Source organism: Pararge aegeria, chromosome 23 (genome assembly GCF_905163445.1).
Source record: "Pararge aegeria chromosome 23, ilParAegt1.1, whole genome shotgun sequence".
NCBI classification, from domain to species: Eukaryota; Metazoa; Arthropoda; class Insecta; order Lepidoptera; family Nymphalidae; genus Pararge; species Pararge aegeria.
In genome coordinates this window covers 5,541,182-5,552,641 of record NC_053202.1, presented here as the reverse complement: position 1 = coordinate 5,552,641, position 11,460 = coordinate 5,541,182, and positions in this window count along the sequence as shown.

The following is an 11,460-nucleotide window of genomic DNA, read 5'->3' as shown; positions in this document are numbered from 1 at the left end:
CACACGGTATGCGACTGTCCGCGTGTTGACCGCATCTCACTTATATAGGCTTCGATATTGACGGACCGTTCTTCTTTGGCCTTTAGGGTGCTTCAGTGCTGAAAAATCTATTATCTATGCCCTATATTTCAAAGTTGAACTATAGACAAAAATTCGAGAAAATTCTCCTAGAATATAGTAAACTATTCTGAGTGTAGCCTAACCGTGCAGTCTAAACTCTAGTTAAAGCAAATGTATTTTAATTTAAAGGAAATTTTGCAAATTTGTTAAAATACGTAAGTTTTACAGCTCGCTTTTTTCCAAATTAAAATAAATAACTACACATAGATTTAGGGTTTTTGGTTTAACCGCAACAATTATTAAATTTTCTGATATTTATTACTATATAAACGATTATCCTAGCTCTTTGCACAAAACTGATAATTTGGAGTCGAGTTTAGGTACTTTATTAAACTGTTGCATACAGCATGAATCTTTAATAAAAAATATGATCAACAAAAAAAACTTTTAAAAAGTTATTAAAATTGTACATGTATTACACTAATATAACTTCAAATATAATAATAATAACATTATTTACAGACATAACATTAATTTATAAAAAAATAATATAAAATTAAAAATATTGTGACCTAACATCTTTCCGTGGGTATAAAGCGAGACGTGCCCGGGGCGTTTTCACTGTTTTTGGACAAAATGCACTTCATACGATAATGGATGAGGATAAATGAATGAATACACTTTCATTTTACACCACTACGAAATACAGGAAAAATTATTAAAAAAAAATAGTTTACACGATGTATAAAATTAGGCGGCCTTATCGCTACATAGCGATCTCTTCCAAGCAACCGATGGCATAAAACACTTAGGAGGATTTTCTATTTTCTTAATTTAATGTTTGTATGTATATCCCACAGATAAAATATAGGCTTCGATAATAATAGAATATTATAATTATATATTATATAATAGAATATTAAAGGAGGGAGGAGAAGAAGAAGTGCAGAACACCATAATATAGATACATAGAATGAGGGTGTAGATATCTCTTTTCCTGTGAGTTGCGGGACGGGATATTTATAACAGCCGACATACGATGTCGAGAAAGTGAAAATCACGAAAAATTAATAATATATTATTTATTAGATTATCATAATTAGACTTAAAAAACGTGTAATATGCATGTTGTTAGTGCTCTTAAATAAATAAATAAATACTTGAACCTGTCACTATTTCCAGAGAAATTCCGTTAAGTCAGAGTCACCACTACAGGGATGTCTTATGTTGAACGTACATTGCTCTTCAAAATTTCTATAGGTACATTATATGCAAAAAAAACTCTTTCACTCTTATTATTTTAGTAAGGATTAGTGTGATAATTATCTATTAGTTTGGAGAATAAAGTCGGTTTAAATCCGACTGATTATTTCTCTTTAACAATCAATCAACCTACGTCAGTGTCAAGCGCAAATCTGTTATTGATAAAATACTCAACTTTATGTTAATTTCGAGAAAATGCAATTATGCAATTACGAATAGCTCCGAGGTATTCAGGCCTTTTCCGTTTCCGGTCACAAAACATCAATACTTATATTATGATTTTAGATTTTACTTTGTATGTATGAGTACCTGTGTTTGTAGCTTTATTGTTTAAATATGGTATAGAAGCAGGCGTTACTTTGCGGAAATCCATGATATATTATGAAAATTAAGCTTTATTTGCTATAGTCCGCGAAAAGCAGGAGAATTTGTACGGTGTAATTTATATTCTTCTATCCCTCAATACTCCACACCAAATAGATTTTCGGCATTGTACCGAACCGAGTTCGATGCCTGGTATAACGCCTCTTATGTGCGTTTTATAGTAAGTATTAAATTTTATTCATTTTAAAGGTAAAGGAAAACATCGCGAGGTGCACCTTCTTGCCTAGGAGTTCTCCATAACGTTGCTTTTTAATATACAATCCTAGATTGTTTTTTTAATTGTTTATTGTGTAATCTATGTGGCCTTAGATCCATGTAAATCAAGTCGTAAATATATAAAATTAAAAAAAAACATTATTTACATGAGCGTTCAAATTATTCCTTTCTACTCTCGATAAATGTATCGTCCGCAGTGGTGTGCATAGAGGGTATGCACAGAGTATGCACAGGGTATGGACAGGGTATGCATATGACATAAAATTTCCAGTTAGAGTTATAAAAAACTTAAGGATAGGCTAAGTAAGAGTCACGCCACTGATCTTCCGATTCAAACTTGATGTCGTCGCAGAAGTTAGCTGCGAGCGCTGCTTCGCGCAGGTAGTCAACTGTAATGTCCCACTGATTGGCTGATACCTAATATTGAATTATGCGCATCGAAACGCACGAAGTTCCAGAAGTAATGAAGGCTCATTCAGTCTGTATAAGTGTGAAACCGGTAGGCTCCACTAGTTAACAATAAAGCACAAATATTCATGGGAATTAAGCATTTAATTATTAATGAGCTTCACTTGTATGTTAATACTATCACCAGTAATAATAATAATAATAATAATATCTTTATTTTATCAAAATAAACGTATACATTTCATGAGTGTGAAGCCCAGTGTAATTAACGTCGTCCCCTTGAGGCATATAGGTCCCGTCTCTCATAAGATAAAGATATATAGGTGTTGAACCAGATCTTAGCGCTGAGTTAAATCAAATCAATTGACGCAGATTTAGGTTCCATCTTAGCTTGTTACATAAGCGGTCAGACATGTCTGAAGGTGACCGTCGCGACCAACACGTTGTGTCGCAGATGAACATTATCGTATGTTACGTCTATCCACACACACAAACAACACATACGCGCACACACACGCATCGCAGTCAAAGATACAGACAAGCTCAACCATGGGAAACAGCAATACAGAAATCAAACGTAACAATGAACGTATTTACTCTACTGTTCAACCAAGAAATCAAACTCCCTGCCTAAAAGTAATATATTAAACGAAGGCTGTGCCAAAAGGCTATAGATTTCTAACATAACTTTCTTGAGATACTTGATTGTTAAAAAAATAGATAATTTAACAAAAAATGTGACTACAAATAAACAATATAATAAAATAAAATGTGGGCTTAAACAAAATTTGGGAGATAATTTAATTGTGTTTTACGGAAACTTTTACGGAAGTTCATATAACGTATCACGAACCGGGTCCGGGGGTATAATCCCATTTATGCGACACTAATTTCATTCTAGAATTATTAAACCATATTTTTTTCCTCTTAGTCAGTGGATATTGGTAGTTTATATTTATGCGGATTTTTAAAATGCAAATGCATAATTTAAAATATCAAGTGGTTCATAAGTTGGGGTGGTTTGACCTGTTTACGATCCAAGGTAGTAACTAGATGGTGCTTTTTTTAAAAAATAAATTGTATGATAAAGAGGGTATATACTAATTTCGCCACTTGTGGCATGAGAGCCGTAGCTTCAAAAAAAAATCATTCAATCAATCATTCAGTGTTTTGTCACGCTCTGACATTTGAAAGCCCCAGCATGCACCTCTTACTTTTCTAACTGATGTATAGTTTAAGCAATGAAAAAACCACTCGCTTTTACGATGAATGAAAACATCGTGAGGAAACCGGCATGCCTGTGAGTTCTCACTAATGTTCTCAAAGGCGTGTGAAATCTGTGTGAAGTGTGAATTCGTCAAAGACGGCCGACTGGCGCAGTGGGCAGCGACCCTGCTTCCTGAGTCCAAGGCCGTGGGTTCGATTCCCACAACTGGACAATATTTGTGTGATGAACATGAATGTTTTTCAGTGTCTGGGTGTTTACCTATATATTATAAGTATTTATGTATATTATTCATAAAAAATACTCATCAGTTATCTTAGTACCCATAACACAAGCTTACTATGGGACTAGATGGCGATGTGTGTATCGTCGTAGTATATTTATATATTTATTAAAAAAAAATCTGCACTGGGCCAACGGCCCTTAAGGCACTTAGAGTTAGATATTAGCTTTTTTAATTAACTCTTAACTAAATACTAATAAAACTGTCATAAAAAATTTAATTTAATTAACGTTATAAAATGCCTTACTATCTAACTTAGCTTATTTTTATACATAAATGACCTAGTGCGTATCGGATTTGCGTGGAGATGGTTCGGTACCATTTTTTTGGTTTCTTGTTGTATTTTTTTTCATTCCACTGCAAGTTAGCCCGTCATTGAAATCTCACTCACAGAACTATAATAAACGGGCCATCATGATAGGGGTATGGCAGTTATATTACAAACAATCGGTTTCTACGCAGCATCATATCGGAACGCTAAATTACTTAGTATTTTCCTGTAGGGTGGTAACTAGACATGGCCAAAGACTCCAATCAGACCAACCCAAAGAAAATTCACATATCATAAATTCTGATATTGCTCCCGCGCCAAAAAAGCAGCAAATAGAAACAAGCGGCCCATTACTGTGAATATTTGAACACTCCCTATGAAATACCTATAATAATAATAATAATAAATAAATATATTACGACAATACACACATCGCCTTCGAGTCCCAAAGTAATTAGCTTGTGTACTTGAATGAATAATTTTATGAATAATATACCTACATAAATACTTATAACATATAGACACACAGACACTGAAAAACATTCATGTTCATCACAGAATCTATCTTGTAATGAGGCCCGTTTCAGCGGATGCACTTCGACCCTCCAGGATCTTTTGTGCCCATAAATCTTCATCACAGAAACATTGTACAGTTGTGGGCCCACAGCTCAGAAAGCAGGGTCGCTGCCCACTGCGCCAATCGGCCGTCTATGTCCAGCAGTGGATGTCAATCGGTTGATATGATGATGATGGTGATAAAATTTCCCACAACAGCGCTCACCAACAAGGCAGGGGGGTTAAAATTTAAAGATCCCTATAATAATCCTATCCCTACAAATCCCTATAAATGTCAATGTTAGAAGAAGAAGAAGAAGAAAAAGTCTTTATTGCACATACAAATATAAAACTAGGTTAACAAAAAAAACGATAATATACGTATCCACAAAGGCGGCCTTATCGCTTGAAGCGATCTCCTCCAGACAACCTTTGGTTGAAGAAACATATTAGAGAAGTTTGTTACGCTTTCACGCAAAAACTACTTAACCGATCCTCATGAAACTTTGTACACATATTTTTGGAAGTGTTAGAAGTAATATAGGATACTTTTTATCCCGACATTAAGCTCGGTTCCTATGGGAAAGGGGATGAAAGTGTTTAAAATTATAACCGATTTGAATAATTATTTTTGTACTATAGAGATTATAATGTGTTTAATTTTTCCCAAACTTTGTGTAGATCTGATGAATGTGGTTGGAGATAGAGGACAGAACTCCTCAGCGGACAGCAGCAAACCCATTTAAGGCTTAGCGATACTTAATACTTTATTTTTTTTAGAACTACAACTAAAATGAATACCACATCAAAAACCAAATCAAACGCAGACGAAGTCGCGGGCAGCTAGTATAACATTTTTTTTAATTATAATTCAAAATTATAATGCGATTGCAATAAGGGGGACTTTGACAGCTTGTTTTCCGAAATTCCGACACCTGAAATCAGCAAAACGGGGAATACTCCTCTCTCGCTCTTAAATCTCTATATTTCTAAACAACAGAGATGTGCAAGCTCTGTACTTCTAAACAACAAAATCATTACTAAAAGCACTTTTCTTTTGTCCGGTGGAAGGTTTTGGCCGTGACTAGTTACCACCCTACCGACAAAAACGTGCCGCTGAGCGATTAAGATTAAGTTCCGGTTTGATGTCGCGTAGAAACCGATGAGGGGTATGACTACCATACTCCCGTACCGTCCCGTGTCGTAGGTTAGCCCGCTGCCATCTTAGACTGCATCATCACTTACTACCATGTGAGATTACAGTCAAGGGCTAACTTGTAGTGGAATAAAAAAAAAGCACTAATGATATATAGCTAAAGCAAAAACTGTTGGTGTTTTGTAAACACAGATTCTAATGCTAATTATTTAATAATAAATCTAGTTTTACGCAGAACTAAAAAATTATGCATTAGTTTTTCTGTTATTTTTTCTAGAATAAGGAAATAGACCAAACTTAATTCTTCGCCTGCACATAGACTATGGACTATAGTCTCAGTATTTTTTTGTTCATGATAATGAAGCATATACAATTAGATCACTGAAGTACGAGTAGGTATGTTCGAACGAAAAAGGAAACAAAAAAATACAAACAAAAAGGCCTCTCAGCACTCTAAGGCCAGTCTTCGGTGGATAAGTCTTTCATAAAACCCTCTCACAGGCGGCTTTAAAAGGTTTTAACGGTATTTACACGTGTACTATGGAAAGAAAACGCTATCCCTATCCCTATCCCTACTAGGGAGTAGGGATAGGGTAGGGACTAATATTATAAATGTCAATGTAAGTTTGTTTGGTACGCTTTTACGCAAAACTACTTAACCGAATCTGCATGAAACTTTGTACACATATTCTTGGAAGTGTTAGAAGTAATATAGGATACTTTTTATCCCGACGTGTTTGACGATTTTACACTAGGACAGAACTACTCAGCGGACAGCAGCAAACCCCTCATTTACTTTAATTTTTTTTAGAACTAAAATTAAATTTAATGCCACATTAAAAAGCAAAATCAAACGCAGACGAAGTCGCGGCAACAGCTAGTTTTATATACATGAGAGTTGTTTATAAAATGTCATTGATGACTTGTTGAGTTTTACGAACGCAAATACGCGAAAGAAAAATTTTATACTCTAAGGAGTTTTAATCTAAATATTTAGCAAATATTATATTTGGTTCAGTTAAGCTGTACGCTAAGGGAATATACCATTTAGATCAGCCTCTTAATCAAGTCTACACAGTAGCATTACAAAATAAAAAGAAATAAAAACAAGACAGTAATTTACAAGAAATGAATAAACACAGAAATCAAAAGTATCTAATTATCTGAGATGAATATACTGATCAAGAATGAAATGAAATAATTAAAAACCTTCAAATATATCGAGTTAATAAAAAAACATAGCAGTAGTAGAACTTTCAGGGGAAGTTTTATTGCCGTCATGCTTATTTCTACCGCAAAACAGAATTGCTGTACCCAATCAGCCTTATTGTATGGACTTTACAATGACAACAATTATTCATTGTAAAGTCAACATCTCCTGAGGATGCTCCGGTGTCGAAGCGAAACGTGCGTAGGGTACATTGCCGAGGATCTATTCGGTGTGGAGTATAAGGATTGAAGATATTATAAATTACACCATATAGATTCTCCTGCTGTTCGCGGAGTATAGCAAATCAAGCTTAATTGTCATAACAGCCTTGTGTTCCGGTGTAGAGGGCTTGGTTGCTGGTGTAATTACAGGGACAGGGCGGCACTTTGCAGGACGTGCGTCCTAGCGCAGCGTTACTTTGTTTACAGGCGACGGGTTACCATTTACGATCATTCGCTTGGTCCGCCAATAATAACTAAGTATAAAAATAAGAAAAACTTTAGCGTATTTTTTCCCGTTCGGTGTCTCTTTTACAAAGTGTTAAAAAAGAGACACCGAACGGGAAAAAATACAGCAGGCCTTAAAATATAATATCAAAATCAAATTATTTTATATAATTCGTATTGGAGGGGAATTTTTCCATTTTATGTCATGTACCTTTATGCATACACTGGTCAGAAACCCTGTGCACGCCAATAATCACAATGTATGTATTGTATGTGTGTACCTACTGGTTTGGACACGTTATCATCAAAACTGGCTCCAGTGGTGTCACGCGTACAAAAGGTTGATAGGTATAGTAGGAAATAGGTAATAACCGTTCATTCAAGCCCGCTACTTCACAGTAGGTACTTGAGTCATATAGCTACGTATACTAAGAGACGATACTTTTATCAAAGTCAAAGACAAAGTCAAAGTCAAATGTTTTTTCAACCATTTTTGATACGTACCTACACATACAAATTTGTAAATTGTAGTGAGATGATAGTGCTAGATTCAGGTTTATTCAATACCTGTGATGTCTTATGGTGGGCTAACTGGGCTTATGTTAACGTGGTCGTGAATCTCGTATCTCGTGAATAGCGATGGAGAGAGCTATGCTCAGAGTATCTCTAGGATAATCCCACGGCTAGGTTCTCAGATGGCATAAAACGAGTCGCAGAATGTCATAGAAGGCTGCTGAACAGAATTGCACAAGAACACATTTGAAACTATAAGATACCTTGAAAAGATCTATGTTCAGCAGTAAACTGACTAGCAGTAGCTAGATAACAGTCTCCTTTCCGTTCTCCGTTACATTCCCTAAGTCGCCTCGTACGACACCTACGATCGCGTGAAAGTTAACTACGGTTTTATGGAATTGAAAGAGTGCAATCTAGTGACAATACTGAAAACAGTATTCATACCAGAAGCATTGCTAGCATTACTAACAACAAAAGTTTTACCTAGGTACTTTTTGTTAATTCAATTAACTAATTGCATTCAATAAAACATCGCTCGATTCTGAGAAACAATTAAATTCTTGCATATTGCACAGGTTTTCCTCTATAGCTGCAAAATGTTAATTAATAATGATAAACGAATTTATAACGCAAATTAGTTTCCTGCGACTTCGTCCATCTTTTTTTTAATGCTATAATCAGCCTTTTTTACAACTCGCTAACTTCTAGTGGAATAAAAAATAATGTGCCCAAGTCTTAAAACGAAACGTTTCTTGACAAAACTTTGCACAGACACCGAAGAAAATTCGAACGGAAATATTGTTATTATTATTATTATTATTTAATATTATAGTTTTTTTTATAGGTGTTGGTGTGTTATCTATATATATTGAATTGAAGTATTAATGAAAATAGCTACAAAAATTATTCACAAAACATGTATGAAGTCTAATTAATTTTCACGGGGCATTGTACATATAACGCTGGGCGCTATTGTGGCTTCGTAAGTCTTGCTTTAGCTGTAAATGCCAGCTATTGGCTCCCTAGAAAGGTGGACTAATAAAAAAAAAATTCAAAAAATTCAAACTTGAAGTTTAATTAAGTGCATAAATACAATATATAAAATTGTCACGTCACCAATAGGTATCTGGGAAGAACCAAGTTATGACTATATGCCTTTAATACATTCCAGTGAAAACCTGGCGATAAGTGGTGTAGGTACTTTGTTGTATTAATATATCATATTTTCCTGGTACTCTTATGCCTCAGGATGTTAATTGAAGACAACTGCAACCCGCCAGGCCACATAGGTAAAGCGCTGTGGGGAGTAAGCTCTACATTTCCCTCTCCTACGATAGTATTTACCTGCATTTATAATATAGTGTTTCTTGGCAGAAAAAAGCGCCAAGCACAATAAATAAACATCATTATTAAATACCACAAAAAATGCATGTTTAAGAAAATATTTCTAGAAGTAATCGGTTGGGTATGGAAGTTTTACACCATTGCATACGTCATAGCCTAGACAAAACATACAGTGATCTCATACAGAATACCTGAGCGGGAATTAACTTCTGTTTGCATTGGGTTATTTCGCGCTTTTTACTACCGACCAAATCGTTCTTAATAGATTAAGTAATTTGGCTACCCAAAAAGTTACCAAGCTCTAGTGTATATGGCAGATTATAGTTGGGGTTCTTACATCCAAAAATACTGGCCCTGCTTTTTGGAATGCATAGCTCCAATCACGAGTGGATTCTGCGTGGTTACCAAGAAGAAATACTGCCTAAGTTAAGCCATAGGCTGTAAAAACTTGATCAGAAAGTCACCCTAAGGGAGCTGACAGTCAGTACTCAAACCTCGGTTAGTGACCTTCGCACCTGGTTCGACTAAGTTTAGTTCGTGCTCCACCGTACTTAAATGCAAACCAGACTCGCCTCGTCTCAGAGAAACGTCTGATGATGAGGTTCTGACACAGATTCTGAGGCGCTGGATCACGTTGCGCACTAAAATTAGGGGGGGGGGGGGTGAAAGTTAGAAGCCTTGAACAAAAGCAACGTTATCCTAAGGGCGTATCCAGTTAGACTAGGATCTCAGCTTAAAGTTGTGTTGTGACTATTATATTTTAGTTTATTTAACCGTAGTGAAATATCTATTAGTTTATTTTATATATGTAAGGTTTATGCACTCGTAATTATTAATATGTATGTATATTTTTAGAACTTTGCGAATAATAGATATGCGATTTCCTCGTAATGCAAAGGCATTTTTTCCGTAGAGGTGCCTATAAAAGCTTGGTTAGTATCCACTAACTAAGCTTTTTTAGGCACCTAATAATTAATTGGTTTGGCGCTCTCCATCTGCCTATTGATTCCAATAGGCAGAAGAGCGCCAAACCAATTAATTAATGCAGTTTACTATTTGTACCAACTTCCTTACGTCGCTCGCAAGTAAAGTTCTAAGAAAGCGACCTTGTGTAATAGAAATACCAATTACTCATAGATTTGGTGACACTGCTTAATAATATTGACTTATGAGCGCTACTGATCAACATGATTGAATAAATTCTATGTAAAGCAAAGCGTATCCGGTAGTTCAACACACTATTCGAATCGAGGGATAAAAAATTAAGAAAAATAAAGTAAAATAGGACTAATAAAACATAAATAGTGAATACAGTTATACCGAAACTTTATTAATAGAACAATTAAAAAAAAAGTGATGACTTCATAATGATCAAAAAGGCTAGAGCCTTGGGCTAGAAAGTCAGTTATAAACTTATATATATTTATTTTAATGCAAACAAATGCCTAAATGTATTAGTCCGAAAAAAATTTTAATATTTCACCACACTCATTGTTAATTATTCTTGGATAGTACGAGTATATTGTGTATATCGTTTATGGAAATTAAAGATTTTATTGCAATGCACTTTGGCAACCGAAAATAAAACACTGGAAAAGCATTAACATATTTGCGGTCTATTAAATATACAGGGTGTACCGTAAAAAATTGATAAATTACACCCTAAAAAATTCTGAAACCCCGGAAATGATTATTAAGAAGCTCCACACAAAGACTTTATTCCATTAACCTGTCTGCCCAGCGTGGTGGTCATGGGTAAACCCACCCTCGCGTTGGGTTATTCGCCTTTAGTCCAGAAGTGGAATGATATAGGCTATTGATGACGATGACTTGACGTTGACTACTAAGTTTGATAGAAAATGTGGATGTACCCCGAAACAATGCATATTTACACGATTTGCAATAATTTTTTGAAGATTCCAGTCTCTGGAATTCTTTGTCACATCGATATGAATTTAAAGAATTTATTGACGGAGTTATGCCTGGACCAACATGCCTCCTCTTTTATGAAGACAGATAGTTTATTTCAAGATAATCTTAAAAATCTCCTAAATATGAAACCATGATCACCTCTTTCATAATTTTCTTTATTGGATAGAAGCGGAAACTATCTTATCTTTGCG